Here is a 16860-nt window from a genome sequence, read left to right as displayed (position 1 = left end):
CTCCAGGGGATCTTCCCGACATGGGGATAGAATTCTGGTCTCCTGCATTGCAGGCGAATCCTTTACTGACTGAGCCACCAGGGAAGCCCAGTTATCTATTGGAGCATCTAATTCCTGGCGCAAGGCTCCACTGTACTTTCTTGCTCTGTCTTGTCAACCACGAAGTCCTCATATTCCAAAATGCGACGCAATGAGATGACTTGGCCTCCACGAGCCTGAACCTTGAGAGACTGTGAGAAGCGGATGCATTCATTGACTTGCATAGATTAGGTAACTTGAGTAAGAAATAAACTCTTGTGGGGTAAGCAACAAGATCTGGGAGTTGACTGTTACCATGGTGTAGCCGCTCCTATTCTAACACAGAAGAATTCCAAGATCTTAGGCAGGGGGAAGAATGTTGCGAATAGGATTGAATATATATATGCAAGAGAAGGCCAATTTTCAAAAAATTTAAAGTCTTCTTTATTTAATGGGCACAGAGATTTGTTTGGGATGATGACAGAATTCTGGAAATAGTGATGATGGTTGAGCAACATTGTGAATGCTCTCAGTGCTACTGAGTTGTACACTTAAAAATGGTTTCAGTGATAAATTTTATGTTTTGTATATTTTGCCACAATTAGAAAATAACCCCAAGTTTTTTCTATCAAAATCTTCCAGTAATGCTATGGGTTGGAAATATAGGCGTTCATATATTGTTGTTGAAAAAATAAATAGGTGCTTCTTTCTGAATGAAATTTTGGTGATAAAAACAAGGCCTTTCGTAGGAAGCCCTTTGATTCATTTATTCCTCTTCTGGAAATTTGACCTAAAATTAAAAAAATAACATAAAGTTTCATATAAAATTATAATGACTCCAGCACAGTTTTTAAAAGCTAAAAATGTGAAACAGTGGGCCACAGGGGATTGGTCATATAATTTAAGGTATATTCATATAATTGAACATCTATTTCTGCTTTATTGACTATGCCAAAGCCTTTGACTGTGTGGATCACAATAAACTGTGGAAAATTTTGAAAGAGATGGGAATACCAGACCACCTGACCTGCCTCTTGAGAAATCTATATGCAGGTCAGGAAGCAACAGTTAGAACTGGACATGGAACAACAGACTGGTTCCAAATAGGAAAAGGAGTACGTCAAGACTGTATATTGTCACCCTGCTTATTTAACCTATATGCAGAGTATATCATGAGAAACGCTGGGCTGGAGGAAGCACAAGCTGGAATCAAGATTGCTGGGAGAAATATCAATAACCTCAGATATGCAGATGACACCACCCTTATGGCAGAAAGTGAAGAAGAACTAAACAGCCTCTTGATGAAAGTGAAAGAGGAGAGTGAAAAAGTTGGCCTAAAGCTCAACATTCAGAAAACTAATATTAGGGCATCTGGTCCCATCACTTCATGGGAAATAGATGGGGAAACAGTGGAAACAGTGTCAGACTTTATTTTTTGGGGCTCCAAAATCACTGCAGATGGTGACTGCAGCCATGAAATTAAAAGATGCTTACTCCTTGGAAGGAAAGTTATGACCAACCTTCATAGCATATTAAAAAGCAGAGACGTTACTTTGCCAACAAAGGTCCGTCTAGTCAAGGCTATGGTTTTTCCAGTCATCATGTATGGATGTGAGAGTTGGACTGTGAAGAAAGCTGAATGCCAAAGAATTGATGCATTTGAACTGTCGTATTGGAGAAGACTCTTGAGAGTCCCTTGGACTGCAAGAAGATCCAACCAGTCCATTCTAAAGGAGATCAGTCCTGGGTGTTCATTGGAAAGACTGATGCTAAAGCTGAAACTCCAGTACTTTGGCCACCTCATGAGAAGAGTTGACTCATTGGAAAAGACTCTGATGCTGGGAGGGATTGGGGGCAGGAAGAGAAGGGGACGACAGAGAATGAGATGGCTGGATGGCATCACTGACTCGATGCACATGAGTTTGGGTGAACTCTGGGAGTTGGTGATGGACAGGGAGGTCTGGCGTGCTGTGATTTGTGGGGTTGCTAAGAGTTGGACACGACTGAGTGACTGAACTGAACTGAACTGATGAACCTGTTTAGAACTGTAGTACAGACGAATGTTTAATGAGGAATTCTGGAGAACCGCTCCAATATAATATTAAGTGAAAAAAATACAAGCCTTTGTTCTTGAACAGTGAGTTCCTAGATATAAGTTCCGTTTGACAGTATTGATTTTTGTTTGTTTGTTTGTTTGTTTGAATTGTATTCATGTATGTGGTTGTCTAGGCTCTCAGTTGTGGCGTGCGGGCTTCCGTAATTACATGCAAACTCTTAGTTGTGGCCTGTGGAATCTTAGTTCCCCAATGTGGGACTGAAGCTGAGTTCCCTCCGTTGCACGGCGATTCCTAGCCAGTGGACCGTCAGGGAAGTCCCAGTATTTATTCTTGATGAATGTATGCTGACTTTCTGTTCATGAAATTATTTTCTAAGATTGCTAACCATGGTTGCACGATTACAATTAAAAGTTCTCTAAATATCTCAGGATACAATTTATCTGGGAATAAAAACAAACTCGTTAAAATAAATTTCAAGAAGATCTCCTCCTGTTTCTTACCTTTCTTGCATTTTGGTTCTGTCCTGCCATAACTCGTTTTCCTCTTTCCATCTGAAGGTAATTATTGAGAGAAGAATGGAGAAAAAGACAGTTTCATTAGTTCTGCTTCTCTGTTATCTTTTTCACATTACATCATCTTTCCCCAGAGTCTTCGTGTTTTTGTTCTTGCTATGAACATGACCTTAAAAGGACCCTTTTTGTTTTTCTGCTATTTTTCACATCTCTAAGCTCATTCTGGATCTGCTTTTTCAGATATTGCTAGTTAAGGGTCGTGCTTAAATAACATACTGCTCACTGGTATTTAGATAAATGTACACATCTATCCATTATCTCATATTTTTGGCACAGTAGAGGAATGCGTCTGCAGCCACTCCTGGTTTTTTGAAGATATTGCTCTTTCTTTCCTGTTGGAGTTATTATGTTTTAAAGTATTCATTTATTTGGCTGTGCCCAGTCTTAATTGTGGCATGGGAACTCTAAGTTTTGTCATATGGGGACTGGTTCCCTGACCAGGGATGGAAACCAGGCCCCCTGCACTGGGAGTGCAGAGTCTTAGCCATGCGTCCACCAGGGAAATCCCCCTACTGGAATTATTTAAGACAATCATCTTCAACTTGACTTACATGGACCCCAAGAGTATGTAAAAATTTCCCAAAAATTACTTTTGGCAGGGAAAATTTTATTTCGAGATCCCCAGTTTCCATTTGGTTTTTTGCCTAAAATTGATGTTTGAAAAGCTATCTTACAAGTTCTCCTGCCCACCTCCCCATTCACAATAACCCTTTTCCCAAAGAAGAGGAGAAGGCAGAAAATCATCCTGCAAGTTTGTTCATCTGCGTCCTTGTTCTGAGATGTAAGATTCTCCAGGATAGCTGGGGGAAATTTCAAATATTTTTTCTGGAAGCCTTCTGTAATGATTAACCCACCAAAGTGCTTTTGTCTTTCCCTATCTTTTTCACATTTCTGTTAAAAGTAACAGTGGCCTTAGAAAGTGTCCCATTGAGATAGTCTGAATATGTTGAGGTGAGGTGGTAGGAATGATGACAGTTTTCCTTTATCAACTTGCCTCTCCCATCTTCAAATATAATTAGGGAATGCATGATCCTTGAGGGAGAAACACATGAAAGCAAAGAAAATATCCTTAAGAAATATTGAACACTGGGACTTCTCTGGTGGTCCAGTGGTTGGGACTCTACTCCACTGCAGGAGGCGTGGGTTTGATGCCTGGTGGGAGAACTAGGATCCTGTATGCTACAAGGTGCAGCCAAAAACTAATAACAAAACAAAAACAGAGAAAGAAATGTTGGACATTAAAAATGATTCTCCTCTTTGAACAGAAGCTTTTTTTTTTTTTTTTTCTCCTTTTGGTCTCTGCTCAATATTCCACTCTAGAATGTGTTGTCAGCTGGAAAGAATGGAAAGAAAAGCACCTTTGAACAGAGTAGTCATGCTGATTCTTTAAAGTATAACTGGAATGTATAATTGCTAAGATTTCTGAGACATGATGAACAAACCCTGTGCAGAAAAAGTTCACATGATTTATTTCAAAGTGTTTGCATTATTTAAAAAGGTAGTTAAAACTTATTTAATCAGTTCATAATAGGAAATATTGATTTACTGACTCAATCTTTCTGGACCTCAAGATTCCTCTGTAAAATGGGGATAATAATTGTACCCCTTCACTGAGGTTTCTTTTGAGATTAAATGAGTCACCCTGTAATCTCTGCAAAACATGTAGAAGAGTGCCCGGTGCAGCAGAAGGGCTGCCGTGCTGCCCCGCTCCCCTTCACCAGTCTGTGTTTCCTCTTCTCTTGGTCCATACTCACCCCCTTGATCATCTCACCCACCCTCCTGGCTTTTAATATCATCTATGTGCCAATGATTCCCAATATATACTTTCAGCACCTGCTCACCTTAGAACCCCAGATTCATACTCAACAGCCTCCTGGACCTCTCCACGTGGCTATGTACTAGACATCTCAAACTCACTCTCTGCAAATGGACTCCTGTTCTTGCCTCTCCCCACGCATTTCCCCTGTCACTCAACGTCTACACCATCCTTCCAAGTGTTCAGGCTACCAGAACTTGGAGTTAACCTGCACTGCTTTCTTTCTCTCGTCCTCCACATACCGTCTGTGTTCCTGCAGAGATCCAGAATCTGACCACCATTCACGCCCCCAGCGCTGCCCCCTGCTGCAAGCCACTGTGGCCTCTCTCCGGGGTCACTGCCACAGACTCTACCTGGGTTCTGCCTCTGCTTTGGCTCGCTGATAGTCTGTCTTCAACAGGTCAGCCAGATTGCTTCTTCTAAAGAGAAAACCAGGAAATCCCTGGTGGTCCAGTGGTTAGGTCTCACAGCTTTCACTGCCAGGGCAGGGGTTCAATCAGGGTCGGAGAATTAAGATTCTGCAACCCACATGGAGTGGCCAAAAGAAAAAAAAAAAATCAAGTTGTATCTTTCCCCTGCTTAAAATTCTTCAGTAGGTGCCCTCCCATACAGAACACAATAACAACTTTTCAGAAATTATATATGTATTCCTGCACATACATATTAATTTTTTAAAAGACTGTATAAATATGCATCAAATTGTTGGCAGGGGTTATCTTAGGGTTGTAATATTACATGTGATTATTTAAAACTATTTGCCTTTTGACCCAACAATATTACTCTTAGTAATTTGTCTACAGGAAATAATAGGATATGCCCAAAGATATATGTTCAAGAATGCTAGTCACAACAATATTTACACTAGGTAAAAATTGGAAATAGTTTAAGTGGTTAACAATAGGAAAGTACAGTTGACCTTGACTAATTATGGGGCTAGGGTTGCTGACCCTCCTTGCAGTAGAAAATCTGAATAAAACTTCTGTCGACCCTGCTCTCACGTGGTTCCTCCACATCCATGGTTCCTCTGTATCCACAGTTCGGTATCCTCAGAGTCAGCCAACAGTGGATCAGGTAGTACTGTGGTACTTCCTGTTTGAAAAATTCTATATGTAAGTGAACCTGCGCCATTCAAATCTGTGTTAGTCAAGGGTCAAGTGTAGCCTAATCAGTTACATTATAGCAAATGATGGGTTAGCTGGCATGGGTGACTTTATCTTTTAAATTTTTAAATTTATCTATTTACTATGTATTTGGCTGTGTCGGGTCGTAGTTGAGGAACAGGGGGTCTCTGCTGCGTTATGTGGGATCTTTCACTGCAAGGTCTTTCGTCGTGGCACCCGGGCTCCATAAGGTGTGATCTCAATTAGTTGCTCCAAAGCAGGTGGGATCTGAGTTCTCCAGCCAGGGATTGAACCTCCGTCGCTTACATTTCAAGGTGGACTCTTAACTTCAGGACCACCAGGAAATCCCTGACTATATATATATTTTTTTAATTAGTAACACACTTTTAATGAAAAAAGATTATGAACTAACAGTACAGTCTGATATTAACTTTGCAAATTAAAAAGTGTATATGAAAAGAGAGAAAAAAGACAGTAAGGATATGCACCAAAATATCAAAGGGTGTCATCCATAGGAAACAGACACAGGTGGTGGCCGTGGCCTATTAGCCGTGGCCTATTAGCAAACCTGCTTGGAATTCACAAACTCAGAGCAAATGTGCAAATTCTAATGAGCACTTCCTGCACATTCTACTATATCAGCTTAAGCAACTGTCTCTTTTATAGCCTCTAGATGCATTCAGACAGTATATCACATAGATAAGAAGATATTTAAATCTGAATTTATGGTAACAAAAATGATTCTTACACTGCATACTTAGCAAGTAGAAAAAATAAATACATCCCCTAATACTTCAAGGAATTTAGGCCTTTTAAGTCTTGCCAGATCAGAACAGGTTAAGCTTTTTTTTTTTTTGCAATGACTGATAAGAGTTTCCTAAGCTTCTTATCAGTTTTTAAACTGTTTGAAAAGAGTAGCTACAAGTGCAGGAAATAAGATGCTTCGCAAGCTCGGTGACTAATATCCAGTTTCTAATTTACAGTTTGATTTTTAAACGTTGAGTTAGTTCTTAGAATTTTATGTTTCATGGGTTTCTTGTTACTTATGGAATGAAGTGATCAAAGGAAAAGAAATTCTATATTCAAAACTACATTTCTTTTCTATTCGGCCTCAGAGATCTTCACCCAAGAACACACTGATACGATTCAGAAGTTTAAGAAGTCATCTCTCTTTCTTCTTTACATAACTGAAGCATAGGTACTATTCAAGTTACCAACTCATTTTCACTGAAAAGGAAAACAAACAAGTGAAAAACAGAATACGAAGTTCCTAAGTAGCAGAAGAAACCACAAGGCAATCAGAAATGACCCAAAAGCCAAGCTTGCAATTTTTTTCATGAATTAAGTAATAAGGTCAACCACAAAGGTGTCAGGTATGCAGTAAATAGGCTGGCTTCAGCACATTCCTTTGTTTTACCACTTGCTTTTGACATTAAGGCAAGGAGACTGCCCTTAAAAACCCACATATTGAATACTGAGAACATGACATTTCACCAGACTTTGTTGCAAAACTAGAATTGTGTGAGAACATTGCCACTTTGTTCTTTTGGAACATAAAGCAGAATTTACCAAACAACGGTCCGCATGAAAGGCAGGAAGATCTGATTATGTGCTTATGAGCTTAAGGCTTTCTTCTTCTTCTTTTTTATTTTTTTCATCTGGCATTCTTTGAGAACAAACTAAAATTCTCTTGTTTTCTGGAGAGAAAGAGAGAGAGGTAGAAATTACCTAATGTAGAAAGTGAGGTTCTATCAGTATCAAAACAAGGAAATCAGCTCCAGGCTTAGTTGGAGTGAATGTACGCAGAAGGCTAAGGGTGCCCATTTGGTTCGTCTGCATAGGTGGGTTGAGTCTGTATACCACATTTGTTATTTTTGCTGTTGTTTAGTAGTCATGGCCGACTCTTTGTGACCCCATGGACTGTCGCCCACCAGGGTCCTCTGTCCATGGGATTTCCCAGGCAAGAATGCTGGAGTGGGTTGTTAGTGCCTTCTCCAGGGGGTTTTCCCGACCCAGGGACTGAACCCCATTTGCTGCGTTGCAGGTGGATTCTTTAATGCTGAGCCACCTGGGTGTATCTAGCAAATAAAAAAATCAAAATGGTAATGACATCAGTAAAAACCTCTCTAAGAGAGAGAACAAAGAGAAAATCATTTGCTCCTAGATATTTAGTCAAATCTAAGGTGGAATTTCTCTCCCTGAATTTACTATGGTTCTCCATTAGGAATTATAATGCTTTGGAGGGTGTTACAAGAAAACTATCCTAAAGTCTAAGTTGCTTGTTTTCTTCATGACAGTTACTTTTATTTACTTTTAAAATTTAAAGGGTATTTACTTGTTGAATTTACCTGTGCCAAGTATTTTGTTCTGACATTTGAATTCTTAGTTGTGGCATGGGGGATCTAATTCCCTGACCAGGGGCTGAACCTAGACACTGGAAGCTCAGAGTCTTAGCTGCTGGACCACCACGGAAGTCCCAACGCTGAATTTTAAAATTAAGCTTTGCACAAAATAGAGAACAAATATTTCACTGATTGAAAAATGAACAAATTCCAGCTCAAGTCTCTCATCCATCAATAATGGCAAAATTAACAGATCTGCATCCTCTGTGTAGGTAGGGGCTACTTCAGTGATATTTGCAATCACAGAGGAGTGAAAGGAGCACCTGTTTGCCAATATACAGTCATCAAAGCCACACAAATAATTAACCCTAAACAAACTGAATAACTCTTATTTGCCCCCTAGATACATCCTGAACTTAAAAAGGCTTACTACTGTCAAGTCATAAGTTGTGTCTGACTCTGCCATCCCATGGACTGCAGCACCCTAGGCTCCTCTGTCCTCCACTATCTCCTGGAGTTTGCTCAAATTCATGTTCACTGATGCATGGACATGAATGGATAGAATCAGTGATGCTATCTAACCATCTCATCCTCTGCCACTCCCTTCTCCTTTTGCTTTCAATCTTTCCCAGCATCCCTTTTTCCAATAAGTACGCTCTTCGAATCAGGTGGCCAAAATATTGGAGCTTCACCTTCAGCATCAGTCCTTTCAATGAACACCCAGGACTGATTTCCTTTAGGATTGACTGGTTTGTGCTCTGCAGTCCAAGGGACTCTCAAGAGTCTTCTCCAGCACCACAATTCTAAAGCATCAGTTCTTTAGTGCTCAGCCTTTTTTATGATCCAACTCTCACATCTGTACAGGACTACTGGAAGAGCCATAGCTTTGACTATATGGACCTTCGTCAACAAAGTAATGTTTCTATTTTTAATACAATGTCTAGGTTTGTCATAGCTTTCCTTCCAAGGAGCACTATAGCAGCAGCATCTTTTAGGATTTTAAGTAACTCAGCTGGAATTCCATCACCTTCACTAGCTTTGATCATAGTAAATGATTCCTAAGGCCAACTTGACTTCACACCCCAGGACGTCCTGCCCTAGGTGAGTGACCACACCATTGTGGTTATCCAGGTCATTAAGACATTTTTGTTAGATGGAAAATGAAGGAAGGAAATGGCAACCCACTCCAGTATTCTTGCCTGGAGAATCCCATGGACGGAGGAGCTTGGTGGGCTACAGTCCACAGGTCGCAAAGAGTCGGACACGACTGAGCAACTTCACTTTCACTTTCACTTTGGTGTATTCTTGCCACCTCTTCTTAATCTCTTTTGCTTCTGTTAGGCCCTTGCCATTTCTTTCCTTTATTGTGCCCATCTTTGCATGAAATGTTCCCTTGATACCTCCAGTTTTCTTGAAGAGATCGCTAGTCTTTCTCATTCTATTGTTTTCCTCAATATCTTTGCATTGTTCATTTAAGAAGGCCTTCTTATCTCTCCTTGCTAGTCTCTGGAATATTCATTAATGTATTGAAAATAAATTTCTTGCTGGGGTGGGGGGGCGCTTCACTGGCATGTCAGTGACTAGGGCTCTGCGCTTCCACTGCAGGGGGTATGGATTCCATTCCTGATTGGGGGATTAAGATCCTGCATGCCACACTGGCAAAGAAAACAGAGACAGAGAGAGAATTTCTTGGACTCTGTCCTTATTACTGCACTTAGTTGCTGAGTCCCCTTTCCACTTAAAAGCCTAAAACTTAACCTTTTGTGTGAACTTTGCAATTCACAGATTAAACTCAGTCAATCCAAGGCTTCTCCCCCTCTCCATTTTCCTTCTCTTTTCCAGGGATTTACATGTTGTTCTGACCTCAGAGGCCCCTGGTCCAGGATCTGCTGAGCTGGGTGATTCCCTGGTCTGGTTGCCAGCTCCCGTGCTTTGCTGCCCCATGTCTCCATCCACCTCTGCCAAGTTTGCCCTGAGCACAGGGCCCCTCCCGTTCTGCCATCCCTCTCTCAGCCACTCCTGGGTGCTTTGGGGAGCTCAGGAAACTGCTGGATGCTCACTGTCCTGCAGGGTGCGGGGAAATGTCTTAGTCATCCACGGAGGCCTGCTAGAAGCAAGCTGAGGATCCTCTCTACCCTCAAGTTCTGCAGGGACTTTCTCATCTTCTCAGTTGACTGAGGAGAGTAGACAGAGGGTACAATCTTTTCTTAGGCACCTAAGTATAAGTGTTAGTCGCTTCAGTTGTGCCCCCATGGACTGTAGCCCATCAGGCTCCTCTGTCCATGGGGATTCTTCAGGCAAGAATGCTGGGTTGACATTTCCTTCTCCAGGGGATCTTCCTGACCCAGGGATTGAACTCGGGACTCCTGCCTTGCAGGCAGATTCTTTACCATCTGAGCCACTAGGGAAGCCCCTTAGGCACCTATCAGCTTCTAAATTCTAGTCACCTGCCCTCAGATTTTCTTCTTTTTGTTTCCTTTCTATAGCCAACTTTATACTTTGGTTTACCATGTAAACGTCCTGCATCCTCCGAAGTGTTTATTCATGTAGAACTCAAAAAAACATGTTTCCTCTTTCAAGAAACCCGCCCTATAAAAAAGCCTAGTAGTTCAGCTTTGATGTTAAAATCCTATTTGGAAAATTAGTTGTCCTCTTCGTTCTGGGCTATGTGCACTCATTCTAGAGTGATGACTGCTATTGATTAAGGGGGAAACGGTAATCAGGGGTGATAGGAGCCCCCTAGTGGGCACTTGGAAACGTGCAGGACATTTTTAGTGGTCACAGTGACTTAGGGATTTGGTAGGTGAGGGTAAGGATGGTAAATATCCTGCGATTGCAGGAGAATGCCATGCAAAATACCAATAGTTCCCTGCTGGAAAATGCCAAAGACATTCTTTGGGGGCTTTTCCAGCCTCTGGTCCCATCTCTCTTACTATACAGGAAGGCTCTAGGGCCCTCTTTGCTCACCTCTGAGAGCCTGACTCCTTTCCTGCCCACAATCCATGGGACTAGCTTGAGTCCTCAGGTAGTCCTTGCATCTCTCCGACCTGAGCTGTTTTGGGGAGGAGCAAGATGCTGGATCGGGAGGTACATTTAGCTGTTCCACCCTTTAATTTCCCGTTCCTCTTCCACCCATGTAGTGCTTTGAGTTTTTGCCTCTGAGCTTGCTTGACCAGTCTCCTACACATAAAATTTACCAAAATTCTTCTCTTCTTCTCATCCCGACTTGTATTATTGCTGTGTACAAGAGAAAATGTGAAACAGCCTGTATTTTAGTCTCGTCGCTAACCATGATTTTGGGCCGGTCTTTTAACCCCACGGTCAGCTTAGTTTTCTCATTTGTAAAAATGAAAGCATGAGGCTAAATGATCTCTAATGGCATGTCAGCTCTGTGCTTCTACAGAAAAAAAAAAAATATATAGCATTTGTTCTGCGTTCTGGACACACTTTACATTTCTTTCTTGACAAAGGTCCTTTAGTCTCTTTTGTTAATAATTTAGAAGTAAGTGGACTCTTGAGGAAATGCCACTAATGAAACTAGATTACCATATCATTTTGTGGCAAGTGTTGGTTAATTATTGAGCTATATAGTAAAATATATATACATATATTTTGTTATTCTGTTTTTCACAAAGGATCAATCTCTCATCTTTCCTTGTTTTATTAATACATTCAGGAAATATTTATAATCATCTATTGTGTGTCAGGCGTTATTCTAGATACAACGGTGTTGAAAACATAACAGTGAACAAAATAAACTCAATGTTTTCACAGAGCTTACATTCTAGATTATCAGTTCTCAAAGTGTGGTCCCTGAAAAATATCTCAGAGTATCCAAAAGGTCAAAACATTTTATTAATAATACTAATTTGACTTTTTCAGTGTGTTCACATTTGCGCTGATGGTACCCCAAAAAATGGTGGGTTAAATTAAGTGCCTTAGCATGAATCAAGGTTGTGGTGCCAATTGCTAGAAGTTACTGTATTCTCCCCTATTGCACAGTTGAAAGAAAAAAAAAAAGCCAGTTACCTTTAAGCAGACATTTACAGAGCAATACAAATTATTAACTTTTATACACAATGATTGTCTTGAGGAAATCACATGTGATTATTTGAATTGTATGCAAAACTAGTCAATTTTTTAAATGAAATCTCATTTAAAAACACTGAACGATGAACTATGGTTTCCTAGACTTGAAAACGGGCAGACTTTTTTTTTGGAAATGAGCCAAGTCATTCTGATACTTCCAGGAAAATAACTGGCAGTTTTTGTTGCCAATGATAAAATTCAAACTTTCAAGCAAAAAATAGAATTTTGAAAAAATCTGTATCTACCACTGTTAGTTTAATAGCTTCCCAAAACACAAAAATTCTGATGAGCTTGGTGGCAATATTAGCAAATAGGATTTTTCAATGTTGTGTAATGAAGTGTGCCAACATTTGGAAGATCTACATAGCTCAGTGAACTATCTTCCAAATGACCAATGCATGATGCTACAAAATCATGATATGTTAAATATCCATTAAAGTTGTGAGACACACATGAAATTTTACTGTAACAGTATGAAAAGAACTTTTCAACATTTTCAAATGTTCCAGTTACATGGTACTTTAGGCCTGGTTTTCTTTCAGAATATAAATTTAGTAGTTCTCAGCCAAATAAACAAACACATCCCCAGTTCTCATGTTTGGTAATTATAACATTTTTAGTGAATAAGAATACTAAGGTTTGTGTTGTGAGAAGTGAAGTGTTTCCTCTATTTTAAAATGTATTTGGTTAAGTGAAAATTAGTAAGCTTGTGCTTACCTGAATTGTTTTGGAATGCAGAATATTAAGAAGCAATGTCCTAAGTGACATAGAGACCGGAGAGGAGTAAAGCATCAACTGCAGACTTTCTTCAAATACTTAGAATGTAGTACTGGAAAATCCCATGGATGGAGGAGCCTGGAAGGCTGCAGTCCATGGGGTCACTGAGGGTCGGTCGGACACGACTGAGCAACTTCACTTTCACTTTTCACTTTCATGCATTGGAGAAGGAAATGGCAACCCACTCCAGTGTTCTTGCCTGGAGAATCCCAGGGACGGGGGAGCCTGGTGGGCTGCTGTCTATGCGGTCGCGCAGAGTCGGACACGACTGAAGCGACTTAGCAGCGGCAGCACTGGAGGAAGCACAAGCTGGAATCAATATTGCTGGCAGAAATACCAACAACCTCAAATATGCAGATGATACCACTCTAATGGCAGAAAGTAAAGAGGAACTAAAGAGCCTCTCGATGAGGGTGAAAGAGGAGGGTGAAAAAGCTGGCTTAAAACTCACCATTCAAAAACTAAGATCATGGCATCCACTCCCACCACTTCATGGCAAATAGAAGGGGAAAAAGTGGAAACGGAGGCAGATTTTATTTTCTTGGACTCCAAAATCACTGTGAATTGTGACTATAGCCATGAAATTATAAGACATTTGCTCCTTGGAGGGAGCAAAACCTATGACAAACCTAGACAGCGTATTAAAAAGCAGACATCACCTTGCCAACAAAGGTCCGTACAGTCAAAGCTATGACTTTTCTGGGCTTCCCTGGTGACTCAGATGGTAAAGATTCCACCTGCAGTACAGGTTGATCCCTGGGTCAGGAGGATTCCCCAAAGAAGGGAATGGCTACCCACTCCAGTATTCTTGCCTGGAGAATGCCATGGACAGAGGAGCCTGGTGGGCTACAGTCCATGGGATAGCAAAGAGTCGGACACGACTGAGTGACTAACACTTTCACTTTCATGTATTTCCCAGTAGTCATGTACAGATGTGAGTGCGGACCATAAAGAAGGCTGAGCACTGAAGAACTAGATGCTTTTGAATTGTGGAGTTGGAGAAGACTCTTGAGAGTCTCTTGGACTGTAAAGAGATCAAACCAGTCAATCCTAAAGAAAATCAACCCTGAATATTCATTGGAAGGACTGATGCTGAAGCTCCAGTACACTGGCTACCTGATGCAAAGAGCCAACTCATTGGAAAAGACCCTGACACTGATTGAGGGCAGGGGGAGAAGGGTGCAACAGAGGATGAGATGGCTAGACAGCATCACCGACTCAACAGGAATGAACCTAAGCAAACTCCTGGAGATATTTAAGGACAGGGAAGCCTGGCGTGCTGCAGTCCAGAGTCAGACACAGCTTAGTGACCAAACAACAACTTGTATAACTATGGTGAGCCAGTGAGAGGGGCCTGGCTGTCTGGAAACAAAAAAGTCATTGCTCTTTTTACATTTGTCCCCTGAACTTATCAAAAGCATGGAGCAGAAAACACAGACATAGGTGACTCATTCTTCCAGTGTTCCTTCTCAGTGCTTTTTTTTTAATACAGATGTGGTCATGTTTGATTTCTCATTGTTTGACATTGTTTGGACAGTCCAGAATGTTAATCACGGGGAGAATTCCTGATGTACATAATATATCCATAGTCCTGGATACATAATATATATTATATATGTGTAAATTTTATTTTTGAATCTTCTAGAACATAATAGTCAAAACTTTTCTCAGGATAAATATTCAAAACATGAAAATTGTATTTTCAAGTATACATATGGTGTGTTTATAATTGCTGAACTTTTGGAAATACTTTATAGAATACATACTTGTCTTTCTCCTCTCTTTAAGCTTTGAAGTTTTTATCAAAGAGCCTGTCTGTGGGACCTCCTTGGTGGTCCAGTCGTGAAGACTCTGTATTCTCAGTGCAGGGGGCCCAGGTTCAATCCTGGTCAGGAAACTAGATCCCACATGTTAGTAACTAAGATCTGGCACAGCCAAATAAGTAAATAAGTAAAAATAAATATAAAAAAGTCTATTTGTGGCTTACATTTGAGATTTTGAAAGCAGTTCTTAATTCTAAGAATTAGTTTCTTGTGTTCCTTCTCAGACTAAGCACCAAAGTGTTAGTTGCTCATCACGGCAACCTACTCCAGTATTCCTGCCTGGAGAATCCCAGGGACAGAGGAGCCTAGCAGGCTATAGTCCCTAGAGTCGTACAGAGTTGGACACGATGGAAGCCACTTTACACACATGCACGCAAGTACACGCATATCCAGCTCTTTGTGATCCCGTGGACTGTAGTCCATCAGGCTCCTCTGTCTGTGGGATTCTACAGCCAAGAGTACTGGAGTGGGTTGCCCTTCCCTTCGCCAGCAGTTCTCGACCCAGGTACTGAACCCAGGTCTCCTGCATTGTTGGCAGATGCTTTACCATGTGAGCAACCAGGGAAGCCTAAAAAGGAAGGAAAAACTAGGCTTTCTCCATCAATTATACCAATGAAAAATGTAATGGGGAAAAAAATTTCTTCAGAGTTTTCCTTGGCAGAATTTTCCTTTTCTCCTGTGTAGACCATTACTTAACTCTCTTGTGACATTTGTAAGTTTTTTGATATAGAAGAATTATTTGTGTAAGTTCTTGATGAGTAAAATAAATGTGTTTGATTATTGAGATGATGACTGTTGTTTCTGACAGATATTTGTTATAGTAATCCAGATATAACTATGCTGCTGCTGCTGCTAAGGCGCTTTAGTCGTGTCCAACTCTGTGCGACCCCACAGATGGCAGCCCACCAGGCTCCCCTGTCCCCGGGATTCTCCAGGCAAGAACACTGGAGTGGGTTGCCATTTCCTTCTCCATTAACTATGCTAGTCACCTCAAATTACATAGGATGCTTATTTCTGAAATGATAATGGTTCTAGCCAGATGATTTTTTTTTAAAGTTCATTGATCTATTTTCAGACTTCATGCTGTAACTAGTCTTTAAGAAACTATTCCTTGTTGAATACTCTTTCAAATAAAAATATCCTCAAATATACAAAAATGTTATTACTCTTCACTTTTATAGCGACATATTTGTGTCAGACTGGGTTTTCTTTATAAAACTCTACTAAAGCAACATATTGCATTCATAAAATAGGAAGATATGAGAATGCTTGATTATGTTAGATATTAATAAGATTTGAAAATGTGAAACAGGGACTTCCTTGGCGGTCTAGTGGTTAAACTCTGCCCTTCTACTGTAGGGGGTGCGGGTTTGATCCTTGGTGGGGGAGCTAAGATTTTGCATACTTCACAACAAGGCCAAAAATTAGGGGGAAAAAAAACTAAAACAATGCCACTTTTTTTGCAATTTTTTTTGAAACTACAATTATTTTTCATAAAAATATGTTATACAATGGTGATATTTAATGAATTTATGATTGTTATATATGTATATATAATCTGATTTCTTTGGTTTCATCCATTTTACTAAAAATTTTATTATGGAATATAAATATTACTCTTTATACTTTAAAATATTTACTGTTTTTAGGAGCAAAATGGACATGATGGGTTATCAAACAAAGCTCTATACTTTCTTTTTTATTTTTATTTTTAAAAAATTATTTTTTTTAATTGGCAGATAATTGCTTTGCAATATTGTATTGGTTTCTGCCACATATCAACATGAATCAGCCATAGGTATACGTATGTTCCTTCCCTCTTGAACCTCCCTCCCACTTTCCACCTCACCCCACCCCTATAGATTGTTTTTTTAATCATCTCTATCAGAGGGACAATTGTTATAGCTCTGTTAATATATATTTATATTGTTTTTAATATTTTTCTAAAATATTATTTGTATACCACATTCACTCTCAAAGGTAATTTGATAGTTTATACATTTGAACATCCAATAAAAATTTCAGATTCATATATATTAATATATTTATTATATGCCATTGGAGAAGGAAATGTCAACCCACTCTAGTGTTCTTGCCTGGGAAATCCCATGGACAGAGGAGCCTGGACAGCAGCAGTCCATGGGGGTCACAAAAGAGTCAGATACGACTCAGGGACTAAACAACAAAAAACAAATATGCCATAGAGAAAGACACAGACTTGCTATTATTATTCTTCTTACTATAT

At 40.1% G+C, this 16860-nt stretch overlaps 1 long non-coding RNA gene across 2 annotated transcripts; it reads right to left on the bottom strand.

The window, feature by feature from the left end:
• Nucleotides 1-438: 438 nt before the first annotated feature.
• LOC113875048 lies at nt 439-7467 on the bottom strand. 2 transcript variants are annotated; one of them, XR_003506137.1, is made up of 5 exons: nt 5707-7467; nt 5411-5552; nt 4817-4981; nt 2576-2626; nt 439-808 (listed from the first exon to the last, which is right to left on the bottom strand). It is a non-coding gene; the product is annotated as an uncharacterized LOC113875048 (long non-coding RNA). The 2 variants fall into 2 exon arrangements; XR_003506136.1 differs by having other exon boundaries at nt 5411-7453.
• Nucleotides 7468-16860: the final 9393 nt, after the last annotated feature.

Source organism: Bos indicus x Bos taurus, chromosome 17 (genome assembly GCF_003369695.1).
Source record: "Bos indicus x Bos taurus breed Angus x Brahman F1 hybrid chromosome 17, Bos_hybrid_MaternalHap_v2.0, whole genome shotgun sequence".
Taxonomy (NCBI): domain Eukaryota; kingdom Metazoa; phylum Chordata; class Mammalia; order Artiodactyla; family Bovidae; genus Bos; species Bos indicus x Bos taurus.
Note: the sequence above shows the minus strand (reverse complement) of the source record. Positions and strands in the feature narration are given on the sequence as shown.